Consider the following 27,769-nt stretch of genomic DNA (forward strand, 5'->3'; position numbering starts at 1 on the left):
TTATTTTAAAAAGTGAAACACGTTTCATCATTTACTTTTTGGTTTGTCAAGCAGTTATTTGGAATGTAGTTAATAAGTAGTATCAATAAAAAACCGTTTAGGAACTCTATTTACTTTTTCAAAAATGTAGTCAAGTAAAAAGGAGAAAATGTATTAAAATGAAAAGTGTACCATTTCTAGATAAAACAAAATAATTTAACAAATAATTCCTTGTTTCAAAATCTCAAAGAAAACTTTGATATCAAAACAAATGCATGTTCATAGATATTAGAGTAGATGATATCTGACGCGCAGTGGTCAGCAGTAAATGCGTTATGAGAGATCAGGTGTCGGGTTCGGGCGGGGACGCTCGATTTGTCACCATTACACCGGCGGCGGCGTCGGCGGCGAGCACGTGGTCCACTCGCTCCTGTCACGCGTCCGATCGCTGTGGAGCTCTGAAGTAAGCGGGTCTGAGAAAGATAAAAATAAATTGTCATTTTCAGATAATTTGAAAGTAATTTCATTGTGGTAAATGAGCGTGGACTCTATTTATTTCCTTATGTAACAAATTGAATATAGCAGAAATATAAAATCAAAGCGTCGCTCTTGACAGTTGGAATTGAAAGGGAATAAATAATTTTTAATTCAAATTTATTAAAATTTATTTTCTATTTTTTTTGTTGGATTTTCAAAAAAAACGTATTTTGTTAGTTTGTTTAAACTATTTATTTTTCATTTTTTAGTTGAATTTAAACTTTTTCAATATTTTTTTCAATTTTTTTTTCTTTTAATATTGTATTGTCATTGGTCCTTAATAAGTATACTAAATTTCGAGTTAACCCGACGTTTTGAAGGTGGGTCAAAATTATGTTTAAAGATTCCGTTACAAACATACATACGTCTGAAACTAATAAAAGCGTATTAAAAAGTGTCATAGTGGACGTCGCTCGTTGACATTTTGACGTTCCGAAATCGAACATCTGCACACCTGCAAACCTGTAACAATATTTTCATAGATATACACCTAAGCTATCGCAAAAAAAATTGAGCTCTAATGTTGATTGTATCCTGTAGCCAGTTGACGGTCAGTCGTGAAATGTATAACACTGAAATAGTTCTCTATTCTAAATTATATTATACACTTACTGTCTAAACAGTGCACAATCCAAACCTTTCGCTCCCATACCTAAACTTAGCTCAGTATTTTACAAGGGTGAAGGAGTCTTCAATATTCTAAAACTAAATATAATCACATTTTATGCCATAACATTTTTACGTAACCGTAATGCATATTGGAACTGTACACGCATCTCCCATATAATACATATATACTTACATTAAAAAAAATTAAGATTTTTGATTGTTCTCTGTATGTTGCTTATTTCGTGGCCCCAAGGTATTCGCCTCAGGTCATACATAGATAATAGATGCAGAGTACACAAATATGTAGAGCCTGTGATACGCGCGTAATCAGGGGTTGCGGTCACTCTACCGGTCTTACTCTACATTCCCAGAGCTCTACATATCTTATGCTATGCTCAAATCTGAGATTTCATGAGAAATGTAAGAGAATAACTAACAGCGTTTTGATTGAAGTGATGCATGAGTAATTGAAATAATCTTACTTACTTGCGAGTGTTGTAAACAGGATTAAAACTATTTCAACATTCAATCCCAATATGCATTGTAAAAGTGTTTTGACCACCATCGAAATTAATTATACGTTTAGTTTTCTGCCTACAAGTTTAATTTTTATATAAAAGTAAATTTTAAATCTCAACTCAGCAGTGTTATGTAAACGAACAGTAAACGAACTCATGATAGAGCTGCCAGTGGAGCGCGTGGAGTCCACACCGGCCCGCGCACACGTGACACACCACACCGAACTACTAATTTCATCGTAACGTAATGCTTAAACTGAAATCCAATCAAGAACGTAATTATAATTATATAATGATAAAGTAAGCACACAAACGCAGGCCTGTACTACCCAGAGTTAAATATACAAAATTTAATTACTTTATTCAGAGTAAACAGAGAACCTCTCTCCGTAACAGATTGTAAACAGACAATATTACCGACGCACAACTCACACGACACTCTAATGAAATTACAAAAATAATTAGCAACCCGTTCCATATACGAGTAGTGGTACGAAATATTATTATATACATTCGTGTCGACAATGTTAATGTCATTGTATCGGAGAAGCGTGGAGAATGTGTTGTGTAGTTCGCAAATAGTGCCCTTTGAATTTAGTTTTATATAAGTAGTATTCGGTAAAGTGTTGAAATTTTTTATGAATTTGGTTTTTTATATTGGTCGTCTACTGGTAATGCCCTTCCAGGTACTTGTGAATATTACAATTAGTAAACAGGTCCTGGGTGGATGAGCTGGTAACAGGCAGTGACATGACCGATAATCTGGAAGCTACTAAGCAATTATATCTTTATTTTTTGGCCTAGATGAATGAATGAGCTCGCGGCCCAATTGTTGTTAAGAGACTGCTCGTAGACATCAAAACATGGATGTCGCCACTCACCTGGAGACAAAAGAGAAAACAATATTTTATAATGGCCGCCTTGGTCTCTGAGTCGAATTGTAGGCAGATGAGCATACGGCCCACCTAATGGTGAGTGGTTACCGTCGCCCATGGACCTCAGCAATACCAGTGGCAAATCCAAGCCACTGCTTATTGTTAAGTCTCTCCACAAGCCTCGTTTGAAGAAGGATTTGTCATAGCGCTCGGGAAACAACGTGGAGGGGAACTCATTTCAAAGCCGGATGGTACGTGGCAAAAAAGATCTGTGGAAGCGCACTGTGGATGAACGCGGTGGCTTCAGGTAGTAAAAAGCTGATACCTACTTATGAAGTAGGGTAACTGTAGTAACTGTATGTAGTTTTCTAACAGCCTTGAGGTAAAACTGAGAAACATTTATAAGGGCCCAAACTCGAACGATGTGGATGGACCTATGAGCTGTACAATTAAATAAAGTTCTATTTGTGAGTTGCAATTTTCAGAATACGTAAGTTATTGTTTCAAAGTACCGATGGTGTAATGCGAAGATACGAGCCATTCGCTATCCTGCCTGACATCGCACCACACAACCTCTCGTTCAGCTCGTGCACTAATCATTAAACTAGTTCGAACTGATATCAAACGGTGACAACCTAGTCTACATGCAAATGTATCGCATTTGAGGCCATTTCGTCACTTAAATTATTACTCAATCAAAAGTTCTTTGTGAATTGATTAAACGACTACCTTTTAATATTATAATATTATATTTACATCTGATTTAAATTGTTGATGATCATTTAATTTAAATATAAAATACCTATATATTAACATCAGTTTTATATAGAAATAATAAAACAAATTTAAAGTTTATTTTTTATTATATTAAATTAAGTTTATTTTTTATTGCTTAGATGAGTAGACGAACTCACAACCCACCTGTTGTTAAGTGGTTACTGGGGCCCATAGACATCCACAACGTAAATGTGCCACCCACCTTGAAATATAAGTTCTAAGTTTTCAAGTATAGTTACAACGGCTGCCCCGCCATTCAAACCGAAACGCATTACTGCTTCACGGCAGAAATAGGCAGGGTGGTGGTACCTACCCGCGCGGACTCACAAGAGGTCCTACCACCAGTAAGTGCGTGGCGCGTCCCAGCCCCAGTGTGGTCAGAGCGCGGAGAGCCCAATCTCGGCGGTCCGTGCTGGAATCATGGTCCAGGCGGCTGGCCGATCCTTCGGCTGGTCGTAGGACCGTCGAGGCGATTTGCCCAGTCCTTGTGGATTGGGTGAATCGTGACAGAGGACGCCTCACTTTCCGGCTCACGCAGGTTCTCACTGGGCATGGTTGCTTCGGTGAGTTCCTGCACCGGATCAGAGCCGAGCCGACGGCAGTGTGCCACCATTGTGATTACGACTTGGACACGGCAGAGCATACGCTCGTCGCCTGCCCCGCATGGGAGGGGTGGCGCCGTGTCCTCGTCGCAAAAATAGGAAACGACTTGTCGTTGCCGAGTGTTGTGGCATCGATGCTCGACTTCTGCGAGTGCACCATCTCGCAGAAAGCTGCTCTGCACGCGTTTTACGCAAGAGCATCCGGGTGATGGAAGGCCGGCTATCCTCGACCCACGCTGGTTCTGACCCAGCGGGGTATTTCGTAGGATAACCTATTCAAACCGGCGCCATCTAGGCGGGCTCCGGATAGCCTGCCGACCGAGAGGGCTGGTGGTCGTGGCGCTGACGACCGCCAGTCCGGCGTCCCGAGGGGGAGGGTGATGGGAGAGATGTGCTCCGCACTAAACACTTCACTTTCCCCCCTTTGCCTTTTCATGAGTTCTGTCTCATGTGAGGTTTGGACGTTGGTTGTTGAGCGACAGGAGGTTTTAGTCGGTTCGACTCCGACATGCTCCGCCCGCCGTCCCCAGTGGAGGGCGGAAGTCCGGCGATTTCCTCCTGACCAAAAAAAAAAAAAAAACCACCAGTGCATAAGTGCAAGCTAAAACCCTGTACCGCAGTATATTAACGGTGTAATCGCGGGTGCCTGTCTCGTTTGATCCCGCCGATCCGACCGTTGTTTGTAAAAACCCTCATAGTTCAAGTTTCGTAAACAGTCAAGTCTATAGTTAGCAGCAAGTGTATCGGCGTGCACTTCGTATAGTCGTGTGCATCTAAATAGGCGCACGACGGAACGCAACAGAGCCCGCCATTAATCTAAGCGCGCGTTGCGCACACGAACCAACGGACATCGCTACTTTTATCGATATTCAAAATAATAGTAATTACAATGGCACTGTGGTTACCACAAAATTAATAGACCTAACATTAAATGAGATTAGAATCTGGAGTTAATCAAAATACTCCATAATTTACCATGGAAATAAGAATGTTTGAGTATATTGCTCAGCTTAGGTTGTTAGACGAGCATGCTTTGGAAAATGTTCCCTCTGGAATAGAAATTTTACTATTTTAGACAGTGTAAATTAAAACAGAATTTCCTATTTGTTTAAAAACGAATATTCGTTTTGACTTTTTGAATGACGATTTGGCGAAACAATTGCACATTTAAGCACGTTCGCTTTCTTCTCGCAAGCAGTAAACTTGAATAGAAGAACCCTTTCACTTGATAATTCTCGAGATTTTCAAATTATTTGATTAGCAAACATTAAAACTTTAAATAATTTTAAATTGAATCAAAAATGTGCTTATCAATATTATTTAATTTTATATACGAATACACTTCAACATTCATTAGAGATAATAAAAATGTTCCAGTTACGTACAATGTCTGGAGCCATGCAGTTAAGTAGTGCTGTGCTGTGGCCCGCTGTAACGACTCTGTTAGAGTTTTCGACATGAACGCTTCAACGACAATGACAAACAGCGTTCTCAATCAAATCGTTTCCGAGATTCAATTTCGATAGATGCAATGAACAATGTTATTAAATGTGATCGAACGAGAAAGACCACACTTGATGAATTAATGCGGACAACTATAACCTGTAACCAGTAATTTGTAGTCGTAATGAATTAAGCGAGGGTGACCACAAATATTTAAACGTTAACAGGAGTTATCTATAATATGACTGTCGAACTGTCTGAGCTCGTACTTTACTGCATAGCCACTTATATTTATACCGTAGTTGTGTCAAGCTGGTTGATATCTTAAAACAAGTTTATTGTTTTCAAAATTGTGAACGAACATAACTTATTTTGTAGATTGTAGATCTACTGTAGGATATATCGATAAAAAACATTTATAGGAATTTATAAATGTGAACATCGTTAATATTGTCGTTGTTACGATCGAAAAGTGAAAAAACTTGTATTGAAAAGTGGAGGTCAAAAGTGATCCCTCAGTGTACAGATTGATCACTTATATCCGACAGTCCAAGTTAAGCCGAGATGCAGTTTGTACCGGCTGGAGGTCGTGTATATCGCAAAAACTCAGTCTCACAACACACTCGCAAACTAACTTCTACATATCTTCCTCGTAATCACTATGAAACTTTTAAACAAACAGTGATTATTTTTAAATTCAACTAAGAACTTTAAGTGCCAAATCACAATTTCAAGACATCGTGAACTCTTGTAGTCTATAAAATGAAATACTGCTGCAAATATAATATTTCATTGAAGCGTGGTTACTCTCGTAATGATGGATGGCATGTTGCTGGGCTGGCCTTCGGTCGTACCACACTATTTTGCTGCAATAGCCGGCTCTGCTTGATATTGCTCCAAGGGAACAGTTTCTTTGAAACTAAATAAAGATTTCCTATCTTACACGTTGACAGTTTAATGAAATATACTTTTTGCGGTGGTAGTGCTCGATCTAAGCTCAGGAGGATCAGTACCCTTTGCTGCATGTATCTGTCGCAGAGAAATGATACTGCCCAGCATGAAGCAAGGGCTCTTTGACATAAATCGTCCCCACGAACGATCACGGCTGTCTCTGAATAGTCATTGACGCGATGGAAATATTCAGAGCTACTAACAACTAGAACTACAAACAAAAGTCAAAACATATGTACGTACATATCTACACACCCATAACAGCATTAGTAAGATATCTCCTGACGCCAAACCAATCCCTTATTGAGTTCCCTCATTCTCCAATGAAATTATCATCAATAAAGTTTTAAATCGTTAAACTTAATAAAACTTAATTTCTTCGTTAATTTATTTGTAATAAACAAAATTATTTACAACAGGCGCATTATTTTATTTTCAAAGATGCCTCCATTACATCGGAATTGTTCAATCTTTAATAGTCAATTAGAAACCTAGTTACATGCTTTATAATTGTGAACAGTCGGAATCGTCCGTCGCGAGTGCGTAGGCGGCCTTATCTATTAGGACGCGATCACACGCGCGCATACAAATTGACGCATTAAAGTCGCAGGGGAGCGATTACGATCTTAATAGCCTATCACAAATGAAGCTGTATTGATCATTTATTTTACATACATCGCTGTTCAGCGCTCTCAAAAACCACCACGGGCTACGTGCTTCAGATCGTTGACGCAAAGCTATTTGATGAAGAGGTTTGTTGAGCTCGTGTTTGACGCAGAGACTCTTTGATACGAGCTCCGTAGTGTCTGTCTAGACTCTTGCTCGACTACGACTAGTCCCACGCGAAGCGACACACATTAATCTCTTCCCTCAGTTATATAAACCGAATAAGTCGATAAGTCGTAAGATTAATACATTAAACAAAATACATAAAAAATATTTAATTTTTTACTTATTTTACTCAACTTTTGAACTTTTAAGGCGGTTTAATAGGTTGTCAAGTCCATATACATCACAAAGTAAATTCTGCCAGTCATTCCAGCTCAATATAGGTAGTGGCCCTGAGATATGCGTGATCACGAATAGTGGTGGAATGGCTGTTCTGACCCGCAGGCTGATTTACCACTACCCGCTACGTTACGATACGGACATCATGCTAGACTCAGTCAATTTGCTGCTCATATTACTATAAAAACTAGCCCGATAAATTACATTGTCTGTCATGTATGTTAGTTACCATTTACTATAATATTAAATCTGAATCCACAGTAATATTCAAAAGTGACGGCAACAAACAAAAAATGTAAAATCCATATTGAAATGGTTTTCCGATGAGGGAACTAATTGAATTTGTAATATAAATCGGATAGAGTTCGAACACACACGACGACAGTGCGGCCCTGTTTGAGCGATTAATTGAAAAAGTTTTTGTCGCGACGAGGGTCGTCCGACTTCTCACATTGTGTACACGCGCCTTTAACGAATAGTTTCAATTAAATTTATAGCTAAAACTAATGTAACCTAAAGCTTTTTTTATCCTTTATTAAATAAAACAAAGATGGATACATTAATTCAATAGCGAACCATGATATAATATAACGGCAACGGTAATGACTTTTCTCTTCAATTTTTTTCTATTGTCCTTCTTCTTCTTCTTCCTAGTCGGTATCGCTTGAGAGAATGATCGTAATAATCACTTCAGGCGTTGGTGGCAAGCTTCACAACATGCTACCACTCCTTTCTGACGACCGCTCTCACCGTGCATTCGTGTAATGATAGTGAGCCACTTAACTGCCGCTTTTATCTGGTCAGTCCACCTCATGGGCAATCTTCCCCGTGACCAAAAAATGTGAGAATACGAGACTGTACCAAAGATGATATTATACGCTGCTTGATGCCGATTTCTCGAAGTGAAGACTCGTTGGTATGGATTTCAGTCAACGAAACCCCGAGCATTATTACCTCCAGCACCACATCTCCAGGGCGTCTATCTGCTGGCTCTATATATGCTGCAAAATCCTCCATATTTTCCTTAATCTGTCTATTGCAAACCCAGAAATTGCCATATGCCTCTTCACTTCTTCGATATAACCACCGTTGTTTCGTAACTAAATTTCCCAGATAAATGTATGATTGCACCACATCACAATTAGCAATTTTGTATAGTTTCCGCAGAATTGTTATTCATACGGTCGACAATCATCATTTTTATTTTATTCCGGTTTATTTTAAACCCGAACTGAAGGCTCACGTGTTCTATCTTGCCGAGAAGTTCTTCCATGTGCTAGGGAACTGGTGGTGAACAAAGTAGTATCGTCTGCATATCGCAGGTGGGAGAGCTTCAAGCCACCCATCAAGATGCCATCTGTCCTGACTTCAAGAATAATTCTCATTATGAGCGGTACATTGTGTACATTGAACAATAGTGGAGAATTAATACATCCCTGACGGACTCCGGCGGCGGCGGTATTATCTATATAGGTATTGAAAATGAATGTCTACATGTTTGTACTACATGGAATTCTAAGCCATTGAAAAGACTTGGTACTGTTAGTCTAGGAAAACTTTTTGTCGTACATTTTACCTTGGGTAATGAAATTTACAGATACCTACCTGGTCCATGGGGATCAGGCGGGGTTATGTGCAAGATGACTACTAACTGAGCCCCGTGGATCATGAGCCCCAACCATCTCGCTGTTCGATCCCCGCTCCAGACGGATCTCGGCTTAGGGTGGGTAGGGTTGGATCCCACAATTCACACAACAAAGTGTTATGCGGCGACGCGCTATAGTGTTGATAGTGTGCCGCTTGGCTTCGACCTTCTACAGAAGTATCACCCGACTCCGGCCCTCGGCTCGGCAACGATGCATCGCTGTGGAGAGGCATGAATTCTTCGTCTAATTCCACCGCCTTCTTTTGCAAGATGGTGGACTCGCAGACGTCGATCATTAATCACCTTCCAGGACTCGTTGCTGCCGAATACCGTAGCAACGATTCGGACGGTCGGCAGCGACAAGTCTGGTCCTATTTGCAAGACGAGAACATGGCGCTGCCCCAACCACGCGGGGCAGTGTGCGAGTGTGTGCTCGGTCGTGTCCTCGTCACAGCCGCACTGGTAGTACTCCATCGTCGGTTCGCTAATATGAGGATTACCTTACCCTTGTAGAAACAGTGCGAGCAACCTGTAGGAGTTGAATGTTACTAAACCGTCTCCTCACATCGACGTTGTTAAGGCAATTAAGGCATTAACCGAGGAATAGGGAGCAGCATTTGCCAGTTTTGTACCACCGTACTGCGATGAAAAACCGGTATTTACTGATGGTGGGGCGTGTAGCTCGCATGAGTAGGCATCGCCGACCATATCTACCCTTAGACCTGGGTGTGACAGAGCGTTATAGAGCACAATTGAGACATCGACCTCATGACTCAAACTGAGTGGCGACATTCATTTTGTAATGCGATATTATTTATTTAATGAAATTATTTTGTAATAATGTTGTTATTTTATAAAGAACTAGCTGACCCGGCAGACTTCGTAGTGCCTCAATCGATAAATAAAAGACCTAAACTTTTGTATAAAATAAACTTAAAACAAACAAAAGGAATCCGTTCGACGGGGGACACATTAAAGGAAAAACAAAATTGTTATTTTTATTTAATTCCGAGTATTTTCATATTTATCTACCTTTTAACCTTCTATAGACTTCCACAAATAACTCAAGACCAAAATTAGCCAAATCAGTCCAGCCGTTCTCGAGGTTAGGAAGACTAACGAACAGCAATTCATTTTTATACAATATCTAGATTTTTTTAAAAGAATGTTAAAAACGAACCGCTTCTTACTACCGCTACTTTGTGTGCCGACCTTATGTGTATGGGATATAGGATACTTTTCACCAAGTGAGCCATGAGTTCTTTTTCCCATTTAGGAAAGGAAATACAATACATCAGCCTCAGTGTTTCGATGTTGAATGAGTTCACAATCTCTAGTGATCGCAGTCCCAAGGCAAGCTAAGTTATTTATAGTTTCTCTGCCCCTGACATTGCTGATATCCATGAGCGACGGTAACCACTCACCATCAGGTAGGCCGTATGCTCGTCTGCCTACATGGGCAATAAACAATCATAAATGTCCTTAAGCTCGTCTAAAGGATGATTGAGTAGACATTACTTTCCTTTTAAATCGCATCTATAACTATTGTACACTGTAGTATAATTACTCTGCATAATAGCGATTGTTAAGTCTTGTTATTGCTGTAGTTCTAAATACTTCTTTTTCTATTTCAGGTAAGAGTGATTAGAAGTATATCATGCTCCTGGAAAGAGTTGCAACACTTGGTGCGGCGTAGGTATTCATAGACATTAAGACCATCGAATTCATAGAATTCTACAATTAAATAAGTTATTTATTCTACAATTTTCTTTTTTGCAACACTCAAATCCTCTGGATAAATTAGCCATGTGAATTTGTACCGTATTGCTAAAGCCTTAAAGTTGCTCACCTTAAGCTATTTTACAGCAGGAATCCATGTGATTCAGCATACGTTAACAGAATTGAGTTATAGCGTGGAGCCACAGCAGAATGCTCGTTGGACCGCGTTATTATCGTATATCGTTGACGATTTAAAAAGCAGACCACTTTTTTCTCGATATTTTAACTTTGTAGACCCAGAGATAGGAATTTTCTATAATACAAAATTACTGTTTTTTCTTTGATTTTTGTTTGTATTTCTTTAATATCAATCCATTTGTGGTGAGATTTTAGTGGGATTCATGTGTAGTTTGTCAATGACTTCTATTAAAGATATTTGAAGCGCAATGGTGTTAGCGGTGCGAACGGAACTGACTAGATTTTAATTACGAATAAGAAAATACAAGGTCTAAGAAAGGGCTGGTTGTTAATGGGCATTCATTAATTCTTATTCAACTGACGACAGAAAAATAATGACTTATAAAGAAATCTCAGAAGTCCTATGCAACCCTACCTACTTCTGCTCAACAGCAGCAAATAAGTCATGCAGGCTGGTTTGGCTCATAAAAGCCACCAGTAATTACGAAAATTATAATATGTGCAATGTTATTCCTTCACCGTGGAATTCGTTCGTGAACATTTGTTAAGTACGTATTTCATTTGAAAAATTGGTACCCGCTTACGAGTTACGGGCACAGTCGTTGTGCTTGATAATACTTGAATTGAATGCACCGGGCGTCTTATCCTTTAGACCACGACGACTGTATTTTTATGTTGGTTTTAGTATTGGCAACAGCTACTCTATGTCTAGCTCCGAGAGTCCCATAACCGGAGCGTCGGGTTTAATTGGATCGGGGTATCGGTCGCGCCGCTACTGAATAAAGACATGACTTACCCGGATTTAACCATATATTCACATTTTTCCGGACGTTTTCATATTCCCGATGCAAATATCTTTGTATTGTATGTTCTGTGGCTCGTTGGTTCCCTGTGTTAATTTATGGTCTCGCTTCGGAATTACTTCTCTTCTCTTTTATTAATGAATTGTACAGTTGTCTTATTGGTTCATTTTTCCCTAAATGTGTTCTTCTCAGTTTGAACAAACCACTAGTGCTTGCTTGAGAATTGGGCATCAGCTTCGATCACATCTAGAAATATCGTGCACGTTAATAAGACCTCAAACTCGTTGATCACATTTCACATAGGTACCTACATAGTTCATCTCGAATGTATATCAGAGGTGGGACAGGCGAGTGGTCCCACCTCTGTGAGCTGCACCACTGTGCGGGGACCGATATGCCCTTGCCTTTAGTTCATTTCGATACATATCATAGTAATTTCTGCCATACCACTTTACATCCGAACTTAAAATAAGTGATTAGAGTCGTTCATGCACTTCAACAATATCTAACTACCAGCCTTCTTCTAAGAACTATTTTCAAACCGCGTTGCAAGATGAACTTGTTATAGTGCTCTAGTCTAGTCTAGTCTAATAGCGGGGTTTATTCTATAGCCGAATGGTACGTGCCACAAATGAGTTCCAGAAACGCGATTGCGTAATCCGGACCGAGCCGGTCAGCACGGATGATCTCTGCTACAATGGCGGGTACTTAAAGATTCCCTCTGCCCACGGAGGGTAGACATGAGCCAAACTGAACTTAAAAGTTCATTCCTATTCAAATTACAACACGGTTCCGTTGCCGTTGATACTAATTAAATTAATTAATTAATTGGTAGGACCTCTTGTGAGTCCGCACGGGTAGGTAATACCACTCCGCCTATTTCTGCCGTGAAGCAGTAATGCGTTTCGGTTTGAAGGGTGGGGCAGCCGTTGTAACTATACTTGAGACCTTAGAACTTATATCTCAAGGTGGGTGGCGCATTCACGTTGTAGATGTCTATGGGCTCCAGTAACCACTTAAGACCAGGTGGGCTGTGAGCCAATCCACCCATTGAAGCAATAAAAAAAAAGAATAAAGAATTTATTGTGTCATACTTTTCATCGCAATATTATATGATTATCATTGAAGCTAACCTAACAGTGACGACCAGTATTCTATCTTCGGCTTACTGTCAGAGAGCCCCGTCTAGTCAGTGTATCGTTAGTGTATCGTCTCCGGGAATGCCACCCGTCCGGGGACGCCATATTAAATTCCTCGGGATCAACAATTCACTCATACAGGGAGGCACCGCATCTTAAGAGTTGACTTTTTGCGGTTTGAATTATGACAACAGTATATTATCATAATATGAATATAAATACATATTTATCTAAATAATTATGTATCGTTTTAACTATTTTAATATTTACTACAATTCTTATGTGCTTAATGTTAATTTATCAGAAGTTAGTGCTGTTATAACAAATAGCAGTGAGTAGATAACGGGGAGCCTTGCACACAGCTACCACTACGAATGTGTCTTATTGCCTGGTTAAATAAAATCCGCGTAATTCATATTACGACTGACTGGTGGTAGGACCTCTTGTAGTCGGCGCGGGTAAGTACCACCACCCCGCCTATTTCTGCCGTGAAGCAGTAATGCGTTTCGGTTTGAAGGGTAGGGCAGCCGTTGTAACTATACTTGAAACCTTAGACCTTATATCTCAAGGTGGGTGGCGCATTTACGTTGTAGATGTCTATGGGCTCCAGTAACCACTTAACACCAAGTGGGCTGTGAGCTCGTCCACCCAACTAAGCAATAATAATAATAATAATAATAAATAAATAAAGCGATGCAATTGAAATACAAACTTCATCTCTCCAGCTGAGCAACGATATTTGTGCCTTAGCGAGGTTAAACAGCAAACTAGCTCTCAGAATAGGCAAAAAATAGGCAGAGTTGTTCGCATATCTACTAGAAGCTCGCCAACAGTTTTTCATGTAAGTCGCAATATCTTTACGGAATTGACTAAAAGTTGGTAACAAAAGCGGGATTACACGCATTACTCCCGCGGCCCGGCAGCCGAGCCAAATAGATTGTTACAACATCACAGTACACACATTGCAGTGAGGACAAAACATTTAATTACACGCCAAAAGAGATTTTTATTTTCACATATTCAAGCGGGCGCGGGCCGCCAGGACAGGGCCCACTATTTACCAAGTCGTTATTAGGTCCTATGGACATGCGGTTGAAATATGAATAGTTTTATGTAATGTCAGTTATACTCTTCAAGCCGGAGTGCCTGATTGTTTAGTCGCACAGATACACAGATGAACAGGTAACGGGCCTACTCTAGCAGCATCACAATACAACCTAAGGCCACTAAAATTGCTTTAGAATTCAACAGAAAAAGAGGCCCCACACACGTACTTTACCATGTGAGAATAGCGATGGGTTGAGGGTAACACAGCAATACTAAAACATAGTTACTCTAAACTGAATACACTGTGGCATCATCCCCGGAAGATGTATGAAGCGGAACGTCCCTTATTACTGCGTCCTATTTCACTATCTGCACTCGGACAGAGGTCAACTTGTCGCATTTATACACATCGTACCTATTACCGTACTAGATTAGTTTTCGTCCATAATGTGTGCTATTTATAATACAGACAACACTTCCTCCAACCGCGGCTACTAGCGCTGTCATCTAGACATTTGGAAACATACAAGTTTGACAACATTGTAGCTGTTATCGACATGTGGCCTGACAGTGTTGGCGAGCGTATGCCCTTTAGGAGTTCAAACACATCGTGGACGTCTCGAAAGAGGTAAAATGAAAACGATCCGAATGAAATGAATGTTGGTACACTAAAAGGAGCATCGTAAATAACAATATATCGTGCGAAACTCAAATAAAACGTAATGAAGCGATCCCGCCGACTATAAATAAGATGATTACCCCGAGATAAAGAATACAAACAAAACACGTTTAATTTATCTTCTAACCGACTTGTAATTTATAGGGCCTTTGAGTTTAAATTTAATACAACTTCATTTAGACTTGATTCATTTAATTATATTTACTAAAACAATCTCTAGTCTGGTGGTGGTAACAAATGTTTTTACTGGTGGTAGGACGTCTTGTGTGATTACCCACAGGTAGGTACTATCACCCTGCGTATTTCTGCCGTGATGCAGTAATGCGTTTCAGTATAAAGGGTGGGGCAGCCGTTGTAACTATAGTCTATAGTAAGACCTTAGAACTTATATCTCAAGGTGGGTGGCGGCATCTACATTGTAGATGTCTATAGGCTTCGGTAACCACTTAACACCAGATGGGCTATGAGCTCGTCCATCCATATAGGCAATAAAAAATTAAAATGCATATGGAATGGAATGCACTCTTAACATATGCTCAATAAATGAGTTCCACGCCGAAATAAGTGCCAGTCTACAGGGTCGGTACCGCTATCCTGCACCTTTACACACTACGTCACACTACACAATTGAGACTTTGATCTCACGTCTCAAGGTGGGTGTTGGCATTCACATAGTGTTGTCCAGCCATCCTCCACGCAACAAAATAATAATTTATAATTTACATTTGTTTTAAACTTTTCGCGGACACGAAGGGCCATGCTCAGTTTCTCATTGCGCTGGGAATTATTATTATTATTTAATAAAGAAGAAGCTAAGTACCTACGAGTAAGTCGTTAAATAATTTTGTTCAATCAAGTGGTTGCAAAACGAAGCACGACTTCAGTTATGTAATCCATACATGTGCATAGTGTGCATGTACATATGTACGTATGTACGTATCAGTCTATTTCTTGGCATTATTATCCTTTTTTTTTACATTGTATTTAATATAATCACATTTTAAATGTAACCGGATAACTGGATTAATCAAAACATCCATTTGAAGCATAAATGATCGGATTGTAATCAGTACAGATCGTAATTCCACGTATTTAGGCGTTCAATAAAATCTCACAATGCAAGTTCGTGGAAGATCTTCCCCGTATTCAAATAAACAGATCCATTAAACTTGCGTTGAGTTTATTTCGAGATGTCTGTCAGCGGTCGCGCTGCGATCACTTGACGGCTGTCTTGAGTCGCGATTAAAGGGTTAACACCGATATTTTGGTATCACCTAATACCATTCATTCCTACTGTTATAAGTACCGAGTATCAGATATTACCTAATTATGACTCTTAAAAATGTTGAGCTCGTACGGGATTTATCAACACGCCGCCGGTTTCTACACGAAGTGCACACAGTTAGTCTCGTATTCACTTCACCATCGCATCAGTCAAGCCATATCAAAATCAGGTAGGCTATAAACTTTTCTGTGCAGTGATGCTTCTAGGAATCACAACTGCAACCGAAAATAAAGCCGAAAAAACACACGTCTTACATTGAAGTTCTCCCTTCTTTTTGACTAGTAGTGATTTAAAAAACAGAATTATAGCAGCCATGAACACCTTAATACAAACGTTATGTAATATGAGTACGGACTAACATGTATCACAGTACCTACATAGTCGTTAATTAGTTTTTTGTATCACACAGGGCTTAAGATTCGATCAGATTCAAGTGATTGTGGAGAATGTTCACTGATATAACATTAGATTGATGAACCCATGGATGGATGTGTGGCGTGATTAGGCTTGATAAAATACGCAACAGTACGTACGTGGAAGCCTCGGTGTACGGGACATCGCCGACAAGATGCAGGAGAGTAGGCTGAGATGGTATGGTCACGTAAAAAGGAAGCCGCCTTTTTTTTTTTTTTTTTTTTTTATTGCCTTTGTAGGCAGACGGGCATACGGCCCACCTGATGGTGAGTGGTTACCGTCACCCATGGACTTCAGCAATGCCAGGGGCAGAGCCAAGCCGCTGCCTACAAGCCAAGCCGCTGCCGCCTGGCTGGACGTTGGAAATTTGGCACTACTGCTCAACCTCCCCGGTCGAAGACCTAGAGACCCAAGACAAGGTGGATGGATGTAATGTTGAAGGATAAAAGGGAATGCAATATTGCTGACGAGGATGTCGAAGACAGAGCGAAGTGGAGGAGTAAAGTGAGGAAAGCTGACCTCACCACCATGTGGGAAAAATAGCTGGGAAGAGAGAGAGGAACCCCAAATATAAGTACAAATTGGACCGGACCATCGATCTGGACCTCGCCGACTTGGCAGAATTAAGCACACGTTTCAATGTATAGATCAAAAGCTCAAGACTGACTCACGTGCCATCATATATGACAGCTTAGCTCTATATTGACATTGTTGCGACAGTGTCAAAGGCACAATTTAGCGCAATAAAGTAGCTATTTGATATCCTGGCCCTAAAATGGAAATCTTCGGTCTCGTTTGAAGGAACACGTTTTGGTACTACACTAAATACTAATAAAGCACTAGTATATTAGTTGGTACAACACTAGTCCTTCCCTGTTCCGAACATTCATCGGCGACTTTATTTACATTCAAACTGACAGAAATACTTTGAGAATTAAATGTTTGTAACTGTACGATGAGTCGATTGGTTAATCAGCAAGTCAATTGTAATTAAATGTTTTTGAATCGTTTTGTTGATTTATTAAGTTCACCGAGAATATGCACGGTACACTTCGCCGGCTCTGACTTTGTACGTCATTAAATACAATTTAAATTTAACACAAAGCAAATGTCTTGGGTTGGTTAGTGCCAACCATTACTGACACACATATATTATTATGTCCAGAGCCATACACTCTCAACATTAAATGAAACTTGCCTAAGGACATATTAAGTTCCAAGCTAATTACTATTAAATAAACTGCTTAATAAATTATACATATTATTAATATACGCGAGATTAAGCCGTTACAGTAGTTTTGATTAAGACTGTCGAAGACATCAAATAGTATTAAATTATATACCTGATATAATATAATATTATAATGCCAAGTTGAAATATATGACACAAATCACAAAAATAATCGTCAAGTGACTAATATCATGGCTCATATAGCGTTGGGGGAGATTTGATCAAAACAATAAAACGTTGAATTATAATAATAATGATCACTTCACGTGTTAATAACGATAATTAACTTTGTTGAGTCAACTAGCTAGTGACGTACCGCTTATGAGCTCGTTTCAAAACATTAGTTGATGATAAGTCGAGGGCGTCGAGACGTTTTCAATGAATGTTTCTTTTAATTCGAATCTGATTGAAAGTCAACTCAGATGACTCTAACTTGAGATGTAGCAGGTTAAATGGAACAACGAAGGCCTATTAACAACATAGAATCTATGTAGTAGTAATTTTGTGCAAGTGCATCTGATGCACTTGCACAAAATTACTATTTACTCTGCCACTAAGGATATTGTTCTTAGAACTGTTCTTTGATGAAGCTGTTCTGCTGTTGATGAAACATAATTTTTGGAAATTAAAAATAACTTACAAATCTCGATTATTCTAATTGGGGAACTTGTTTATTTTTAATTCGGCTAAATATATGAGTCTCGCTGAGTTCGAGCGACACATGGAGTGCACTGTTTAATATCCTTGAAAGGATATTACTGCAGCGTGTCCCACCGTTACCGCCGCCCCCCCTCGCTTCCTCCCCGCCACCGTGTCTCATGTCGACCCTATCGTCATTTTTCTCATTAAATTTATGTCCTTCCCAGAACAAAGTAAGGAAGAGCTATCTTAAGTAGCTGCTAAGATTAGTCAGGATAATGAATAACGTAAATTAACACTGCATTGTGATAGTTCTTGACTTCCTTTTCCTACTTTAATTCACTTAGCCCTTTTGCACTTTTGCTTAGTTGCCACTTAGCACTTTTACCAACACACAGGTAGTACAGTATCCAGCCATTTTTTTTTATTCCAGTCGTTTTTTACGGTTCCGGATCTAGACAGAAAGAAAATACGTCCATCAATCCTTGGCCGTGAAGTAGCATCGATATTCTTTCCAAAAAAGATCTATCTCTGAATTGATCAGTTTGACAATCCAAAGAATCGATTCACAATGATGCCAAGTCGAGATTCTTTTTGCCGCCATCCACCTTGAGATATGAGTTCTAAGGTCTCCGTTTTTATAGTACAACGGCTGCCCTACTCTTCGAACCGAAACGCATTACTGCTTCACGGCAAAAATAGGTAGGGTGGTGGTACATACCCGTGCGGACTCACAATACGTCCTACCACCAGTAAATGATTTTGAATAATATGATTTTTTATTTAAATTTACGAAATTTAAAACCCAACATCCACGCATAGCCAGTCATACGCGCTAGACTAAGCTTTCTACGTGGTGTGTGACCAGTATGACTCTGTACGAGTCACTTACCACCTTTTCTAAGTAACATTAGAGTCGATAATGCGCCTATTTTGCTGCAAAGCCATCGTGCCTTCCAGCTTAAAGAATTTAACCATTATTCTAAAGTAATCAAGATATTTTTTACTTGGCTCGCTTGATTTTAAACTACTACTACCAGTTCGACACCATGTCTGAAGGTTCATAACGCTGTATCTTGGACGTTCGTCACCGCTAAAGATTTTCATTTCATTAATGTTAATCATTCAGAATTTCTTAATAAAAATACATTTTATTGAGACGAAAGACACATCGTTAGCTAACACAGTTCTGTTTTACGCGTCAATAAAATATATATAATTGAACATAAATAATTGACATCATTAGAGGCGCTATAAACGTTCGTGAACGCGCGACCGTCCAATTAGTGCATGAAATAGGTACTTCTTGCATCTGAGTTGCCCACACTTGAGGAAGCGGACGGATTTCCCTTCACTAAAATAAAATATGAGGTTTGTTCTTAATTCTACATTTTCAAAGATCTTAAATAAAATTCTTAATTTGATTTGCATGCATTGTTGTTGAAAGCGCGGTCCACCCTTTGGTCTGCATCAAGACAAGTACTTAATTTTGATTATAGAACACATACAAATTGTGTTATATTTACTTATATAAATACATTTAAATTAAGCACGTTAAAATCAATGGTGATAGTGCGTAAACCTATTTCTGCCGCGAAAATGCCCAGCGGTCTATGATGGCGTTCACAGTGCGATATCTGTGGGCTGTATATATGTACTTTACAGTGACAGCGTGTGTAGGTACATTCTCCCCGTCTTGATATGGATTTTTAAATGTGAACCCACAGTTCTATAAAATCAAATCTGTCACCGACACTTACAACTCCGACCCACCGCATCTGAAATAGATATAAAATATGAGCAAGTTATGTTTGTTCGTACGTTATGGACGAGCGTCGCGCGTGAGTCGCGTCTCCACGCAGTTTCTTTAATTAATTATCTTTAATTAATTATCTGTTATTTTGATACCAAACGTTAATTGTGTTGAAAAATTAAGATTGATCTGATCTGATTTTTTTAAGGTTTATGTTTTAGTTGCTCCTAAGAAGAAATTCAGATGGCACAGCTCTCGACCTCTACCAATATTAGATAAAGCGACCCAGTTGGGTAAGACCAGCCCGCGCCTCTTCGAGCCACAGGATCATCGCGTGCTGTCTGCTGCCACGGACACTAGTTAGGGGTATTCGGTGGCCGGTGGTTTCCCCTCCCAATGTGCATTAATAAATACTTACAATCACGGAGCCACTTGAGTGCAGTGCCCACAAGCACACAACACTGACTATTTCTGCCGTGAAGCAGTAATGCGTTTCGGTTTGAAGGGTAGGGCAGCCGTTGTAACTATACTGAGATCCTAGAACTTACTTCAAGGTCGGTGGCGCATTTATGTTGTAGATGTTTATGGGCTCCAGTAAGCACTTAACACCAGGTGGGCTGTGAGCTCGTCCACCCATCTAAGCAATAAAAAAAACACACACAACCAACCAATACTATGTGACGTTATCTTCACTTATCACTTCAGGTATCACTTACCGGGACTGGCCGGTAGCTGGGCAGCGGAACGCTGATGCGAAGTGATAAAAGCTATCAGGGAATATTTAACTGCAAATATTTTGGCCCTATTATCGATATCAAACGATGACCATAAATGCCCTGTACAATGAACATACAAATGATATTATTGTCATTATGATATCTCGTAATCAGATGAGCCTCCCTCGCGACAGCTTCGACAGTATCGAGCTACGCGCGGCGCCACTCATTAGCGGCTACCGGTACATTCTACAACACAATAACACCAATTTTGACCAAAATCTGTGTAATTAATTAATTTAAGAATAAACTCATGGGTTTTAGCTATTTATAAATAGTGCTAACCTTGTACAGTATAGGTGGAGGGGTGTCTTGATTCCGGATTGAAGAGTGGGGTACCTCACGCTTAAAGTGGGTCAACTTTTTCGATGTTATGTACGCTGTGATGTGAATGAGCAAATAATTTCAGATGGATTATGATGGACTAACTAATAAATATGTAACAAGACTCGACTTAACAAATATTTTCTATTTATTGAATAGTTTGTAATGGTTTACTTAAGACCTCTTGTGAGTCCGCGCGGGCAGGTACCACCGCCCGGCCTATTTGTGCCGTGAAGCAGTAATGCGATTCGGTTTGAAGGGTGGGGCAGCCGTTGTAACTATACTGAGACCTTGGAACTCATATCTCAATGTGGGTGGCGGCCTTTACGTTGTATATGTCTATGGGCTCCGGTAACCACTTAACACCAGGTGGGCCGTGAGCTCGTCCACCCATCTAAGCAATAAAAAAAAGAATAGATTTTGTATAGTGTAGACACACATGACACTTATGTTTGATTTTCTGAAATGAAACGACATGTGTTCATTGTAATATTCACATTCAGCCTGATTCAGCATACGCCACCACGATAACACTAAACAAATAAACTCTATAAACTGATTTCGTGTATTTAAATGATGTAGCGACCCGAGCGGAGTGTCCCCGCGACCGAGAGCCCTCGGACCGCAGGTGCTCCATTATACCGTAAAGTATTGTTGACTCAATATTCAAATATTCCCTCCTGCTTCACGCTGACATCGACGAAATGTATGAAGGACCACTTGTTTATTTCAATAACAATGAGACAATGTGCGTATTGTGGAGCCGCCTTTTCTTACGTCGGTATTTTTTCCGGCATTTTTTCGAGTGATACGCTGACATAAAGATTTTTTGTTCAATAAATAATTAATTTACATTTCATATCGGAGAGTCCCCGCCGGTAAACATGGCTTAGCTGTGGCCAGGCGATTGGTTGGGACGACTGATCAGTGCTGGGGTCAAGTCCAACCAATTTTCTAACTAATAGAGTAGGTACGCGCAGCGTATTTGCTTAGTTAATACCACGGCGGCACTCTGTCTGGATCACAGCACGCTCAGTACTAGTATAAGGACAGTGACGGATAACATTTTGATTCATTTTACTACTTAGTATTATTCGTTCATCTCGGAAGTAAGTCGTACACGCGAGTTATGTTTCAAAATTTTTTTATTTATTAAAACCAGACGTCTCACTCGTTAAAACTCGGGCTCTTCATTTTTTTATTTCCTTTAAAATAATTTTATTAAGTTGACTTATATTTGCCTCTCTGTCTGTCTGTCTGATCTGTCACCGATCATGTAATAGATTCTTTCAACACAATTATCAATGATTTAAGAAGTTGGATTAAGTTCAAAAAGCTTACACTTGTCAAGTACCGATGATGGCAAGGATCAACAGGATAAAATAAAACAATTAGTTTATTTTTAAGGTCGACATTGTTAGTAAGCTTTTTGTATTTATTTTCTAAACTTATTTTGAAATTTAAATCTCATCATAACGGTAACACGAAGGAACTCATTCACGTTTTATTCATCAAAACAAAAAAACAGTATCGGCATCTCTCGGGACCTGCATTGTTTAGTTTCGTTTTATTTTATTACTTGGTATTTTATTAAAATAATTAAATCAATCAATATATTATTATACTAAAATTCTTTATAGTTTTGAACATTTTGGTAAAGATTTTTAGGAGTCGTTATCGTCATTGTTATCATTGAATTTATAATTCTACAGGTAAAGATATTTTTACGAAGGAATAGCTTCAACATAAAACTAGGCTATTTCGACAAGTGTTTTATCCGAGCAAGAACGGTGTAGAATATAATTGAGAGCACTAACTTGAATACAAAATTCATTATGAAGATACATAACGCCATTGTTATCACAATATCTCAACCCCATCTCTCGGCGAGACACTTAATATTCCAACTGGCTGTTTGTAATTCTCCTCAGTGCAGTCGTAAATAAGGGCGTCCGTACAATAACGTCTCGCGATTATCCACGGCGACGCTACAACTCCGCGGTCGAAGGGGGAAAGACATTGTTTTGAACTGTTTAAGAAAATGTAAATGTATGGTAATCGAGGGATCTCCGCGCACAAAACGCCCGTCACTGGGACGCTTTATTTGCTTAAAGTTTTCGTTGCTGATGTCGATCAGTTTTTGTTTTCGATGCTTAGAATACTGCTGTCTTCGTAATTTCTTGGGCGAATGCTTAGAGCATTCTGGAAGATATAAAAAATATGGGCTTTTTGATTTTATTAGGACATTTTTATCGTACCGCTTGTTACCAAGCTAACGAAACACTTTTTAGGACTAAATTCAAATTATTTCCCTAAGTCTATAACGGGAAGCATTAAGCCAATCAAGATATCCCTTCAATTTAATCTCTAAACTAGAATAGATTGTTAACAAGTGGAGCTGATTGAAAGCTCACAAAAACAGTTTTATTAACGAGATTTATCTTCCGAAACACTACGCTGAAGCCTACATACAGATAGGCTTGTTACCTTATCTATAAAGTCTCAAGCAGCTTCAGCCACCACAGAACAATATCAGCGACAGCGGAACATTAGTCAGTCACAGTGTAGGCACAGACGCCGTCGACCACCTTTGAGTAACGTATTACAGGTTAATCTCAAAAAGAGGAAAATTTCAAAAAAACTGACAGTGAATAACAGAGCGCACATATCAAATGTATTTGTCTTAATCGTGTTAATCTGGGTATTATTGATACCAAACATCGAATTAATAAGTCCTCCTATTCAATACCCGAACGCATGACATTATACACATATTAACATTAAAAGCTTCTCAATGGTACCCGTAGGACCTCCTGTACCCTTCTGTACCCTGCTATATCCGAGCGTACCCAAATGTGGGTAGTTACGGATCTCACTACAAAGGTAGCGTCTCAATATTCAGAATCACTTGACTAAGTTGCGCGTCGTCGCCCCGAGCTCGTGCTGGTACAGACCTCGATGCCTGTAGTGCAAATAGTTTAGTGTTTTATTTCTGATACTTAACCAAATATAGGCTTTCGTAAATTCAGTTCAGGATACATACATAGGTAGTCTCCTGTGAGAAATTGGGGGAGGTGGAGGACCTCGGTCCTTCTCTTCTCCATTTCTTCCTCCCAGGAGGCGCCGGTGTCTAACATAACCTGGTCCGCTACCTCCCTCGACCGGGTATACGTAAATGGATTCCCCAGCATTAAAAAAAAGGATAAATACATAGGTACATAGCTCTAATATAAGCCTGTTTGCAAAACTCTTTTCTATAACGTTCAGAGCTGGTCATAACGCTTGGGAGATACCACAGAGGAGGGCTCATTCCAGATGAGGTCGGACGATACGAGCCAAAAAAAATTTTTTTTTAACCATACTGTGGAAAAGCGTAGTAATTTAACAAAGTATGGATAAAATATATATTCTCCGATGGCGGGCTGTCTGTATTCAGATATCCAAACACTACAAGCCATACGAAATTTAAACCTGTTCGTAGACACCGTGCTTGCAAACATTCAATGAACATCTATGGAATTAGGCTTATTGCCTAACCAAATGGTCTTCTTCTACTGTAAAGACAAAGGGAAAGTCTTTTTGTGTGCTACGGGATTCTTTTTTGGCTCGGGGTTCAAGTCTCCCCGCGTCGAGAGTACGATTGTCGAAACCACCCATTGAATGACTAGGCTCTCCTAGACTCTCGTACTAACGTCGTATCCCAGGGCGGGAAATAACCTGGGAAAAGTAAAAAGGGTGACCGCGACCAACGCTCCAACCCGAAAATTCGACCCACCACAAGGACACCTGGCCGGCGGAGACGTCGGTGAACAGAGAGTCTACGTCAACCATCTCGGTCGGCAACCAGCCAGAGTGCCGCAGCGATATCGCAGCGGAGACGTAACGATGCCGCTGTTGTTTCGGAATACCCTACTAGACTAAAACTGGTAAACTGGTACTGGCCACCACCGGGCGGTCCCCCCGATCCGTCACAGAGGTAGGCGTAACAAATGTTTTTACGAGAGCTATACGATTCGGGCCATACTTTTTATTATTGTATAATGAGCACACGACTCACCCGATATTAAGTGTTTACCGGAGCTCATAGACATAACAACGTGAATGCCACTACCTATCATGAGACATGAGGTATAAGCCTGTATAACGGCTGTCCCACCCTTACAAAATAGATATAGCTGAGGTGATTATATGTACCAGCTCACAATAAGCCGTATATATATAAAATTAAAATTATTATGTACAAAATATGTATACATATAGATAAGAAGGTTAATATTTTTTTAGTCCCACAGTAACCACGTCATTTATGAAATAAAAATATACGAGTAAACGTGCACCTTACAAACTCTTTTCTAAACCATTTAAGAAAAACATTTTTGGTGGTAATGTAATTTTAAATTTATTCACATTTCCCAGCGGTTATCAGAATGCATACACAACGTATAACCGTTCTGAACATCCCGGTTTGCGGCTTTATAATGCAATGAGGGCTCGGGGGGTACAGAGGGGGATGATATTGAGAATCCTCGCCGCCACGACTCTGGTACGCAATTTTTACGAATACTTTATGCTAATGTTTACCAATACCATATTAAGGCAGTTTCATTACATACCAACCAAACGAGAAATTTGAACTGAGTTATGCCGCGCGGAAGCGAGTCGCCAATGATGGTATATACAGAATGGTGTAGCACACTGCCACTATTTTCTTTTCTAACGACTCATTTCTTATCATTTAGTCGTCTTGTTGTTCGAGTTACTAGTAACCACCACCCGCCGGGCTTGGATTCGATTCTCGGACGGAATCAGAATCGCTGTTAAATATATGTATTTAGTTTTCGGGTCTGTCTGATCTATAACACAGGATAATTTCACATTCAGGCATATACCTAAAATCGACTAATCGAAAATACACTTTTATTTTTAACTTGAATGAATCAAAAGCTAAAACCGCTTTTTTTTATATTACGGATAAGATATTTTTATTAAGTTTTATATTTTTTTAAATTAAATTGAAATTCAATAAAAAGAATACAAGTAACTCAAACAAGGTATTCTCGTATAGCATCCTCTGAATCCAGAATTGAATTAGTGCGGAAACGATCTGTTTGTACAAATCGTGAAGTTGGTACATTTACATAGAATAATAAGGGCGATCGGGCGAGGCCGGGCGAGGTCGGGCGCGCCCGGGTGATGTGTCTACAGGTCTACACGGCTACCACGTGGTGGCAATAGGAATCACTATATCTGTTAAAGATTGTGCATTATGAGATGAGGATGTGAAGATCTGTGTTAGTAAAATTAAAAAAAAAACACCGAACTTGCACTTTTGATACAAAACGTTTGTACGTTAACAGCGTTATATTGTGCAAAGTAACGAGGGACTCCTTCATTTGGATTCCGTATCTTGAATCAGTGCCGGAGATAATCTTAATAAAATTTAAATTGTTGTTGTTTTATTGCACTGTTTACATTCAAATATTTTTAGAAATATTTTCTCTCAAAGCAGGCAACTTGGATGAAAGCATTTACGTTGTAAATGTCTATAAGCTCCGGTAACTACTTAACACCAGGTAGGTGAGCTTATCCACCTAAGCAATAAAAAATAGTAAAAAAATTTTTTTATGAAAAATAAGTAACCATATTTCTGGCACAAGCTCTATTTGGTATTGTAATTTATCAATTGAATGGAAGCCTCTAGAATGAAATAATCTCTACGAAGTTTCCTGAGCGCTTCGGCATGTCCTTCTTGAAACGAATTGTTCATATCTGGGGGCGATGGTCAAAAAATATTTGTCAATGAATATAAACCGCTTCAAAAGATAGTTTTGTATTCAATTAAATAAAACTTGTTAGAGAAGTACAGAGTGTAGTATGCGCAGGGCTCACCGGGACGCACACGAGGGGCGATGCGAGGGAATACAATCAGCGTAATGAAAAAACCTCGGCGGACGCAGATTTATGTTACCAACTTCAGCGCTACATAGAAATGTGTTTCTTTCGAGAATTTCTCCACTGTTGCCAACTTTCGGACTTTGCTCCCTGTTATATTACTTGCCCTAAACAAGTTTCCGACTAGCTTTGTGCGTGTGTGTATTATACATATGAGGTCGAGTGGAAGGTCACTATTATAATTAACGTTTTTATAAGCGAACTTAAGCTTTCGAATTGGTCTGTCTGTTGGTTTTTATTTAATTGACATCTAGACCGCAAGCGTCAAACGGGATGAATGATTATGAACTTAATGCACAGACGAGCCGGCAGCTTATACCTGAGCTACCTAATCTCAAATTACCACTTCGGTGCTCGTTTTAATTTGGTAGAAGGCATAAAAAAGAATTCGTGACGAGGAGAGTTCCGAAGAAGAAAGATGATAACAGATCACAGCAGTGCTCTTTCTGGATACACGTACATACGTATGTACTGCACACACACGTCTGTGTTCTATGTACCTGTATATAAGATTTAAAATATTTTAATCTACAGAAGTTATCACAGCCCACGTGATGTAAATTTTCTTCTTAGACGTGTGTTTGCGGTGCCATTCCTGAAATTGCCTTCAGTTGTTTGTATTAAACTTATTTCGCTATGACTGCTTTATACAAATTTATACTTTATTATAACGGCACAAAAGTTTATTATGGTTTATGAGAAGCTAAAGATGTTGGCGTTGAAACGAAACATTGTTTCAAGGGTGAGCTTCACTACTGGCGACTGAACTTATATTGACTATAGGTTAGTATCGACGAGCTCATTTAGGTGACCCTGCTCCACTGGACGAACTGTACGCATTTTACTCCTTAAATATAATAAAAGGT

At 39.5% G+C, this 27,769-nt stretch overlaps 1 protein-coding gene and 1 long non-coding RNA gene across 26 annotated transcripts in view; one reads left to right on the forward strand and one right to left on the reverse strand.

Annotated features, from left to right (window-relative positions):
- The window catches only part of LOC114252697 (uncharacterized), a 378,993-nt gene that overhangs the window by 261,147 nt on the left and 90,077 nt on the right, over window positions 1-27,769 (forward strand). The gene's annotated exons all lie outside the window — the stretch shown is intronic.
- Window positions 92-2,862, reverse strand: LOC149502871 (uncharacterized). Its single transcript, XR_016323266.1, has 2 exons — window positions 882-2,862; window positions 92-452 (listed from the first exon to the last, which is right to left on the reverse strand). It is a non-coding gene; the product is annotated as an uncharacterized LOC149502871 (long non-coding RNA).

The sequence above is a fragment of the Bombyx mandarina genome, chromosome 06 (assembly GCF_030267445.1).
Source record: "Bombyx mandarina strain Sakado chromosome 06, ASM3026744v2".
In the NCBI taxonomy this organism is placed as follows: domain Eukaryota; kingdom Metazoa; phylum Arthropoda; class Insecta; order Lepidoptera; family Bombycidae; genus Bombyx; species Bombyx mandarina.